Source organism: Carcharodon carcharias, unplaced genomic scaffold (genome assembly GCF_017639515.1).
Source record: "Carcharodon carcharias isolate sCarCar2 unplaced genomic scaffold, sCarCar2.pri scaffold_790_ctg1, whole genome shotgun sequence".
NCBI classification, from domain to species: Eukaryota; Metazoa; Chordata; class Chondrichthyes; order Lamniformes; family Lamnidae; genus Carcharodon; species Carcharodon carcharias.
In genome coordinates this window covers 125,001-125,397 of record NW_024471115.1, presented here as the reverse complement: position 1 = coordinate 125,397, position 397 = coordinate 125,001, and positions in this window count along the sequence as shown.

Here is a 397-nt window from a genome sequence, read left to right as displayed (position 1 = left end):
CTGACACCCCTCCCTATCTCTGTAAACTCCTCCAGCCACTAAAATCCTCCTTATCTCTGTAACTTCCTCCAGCCCCTACAACCCTAACTATCTCTGTAAACTTCTCCAGCCCCTACACCCCTCCCTATCTCTGTAACCTCCCGCAGTCGCTAAACCCCTCCATTTCTCTGTAACTTCCTCCAGCCCCTACAACCCTCCTGATCTCTGTAACCTCCTCCAGCCCCTACAACCCTAACTATGTCTGTAACCTCCTCCAGCCCCTACAACCCCCCTATCTCTGTAACCTCCTCCAGCCCCTACACCCCTCCCTATCTCTGTAACCTCCTCCAGCCCCTACACCCCTCCCTATCTCTGTAACTTCCTCTAGCCCCTACACCCCTCCCTATCTCTGTAACCT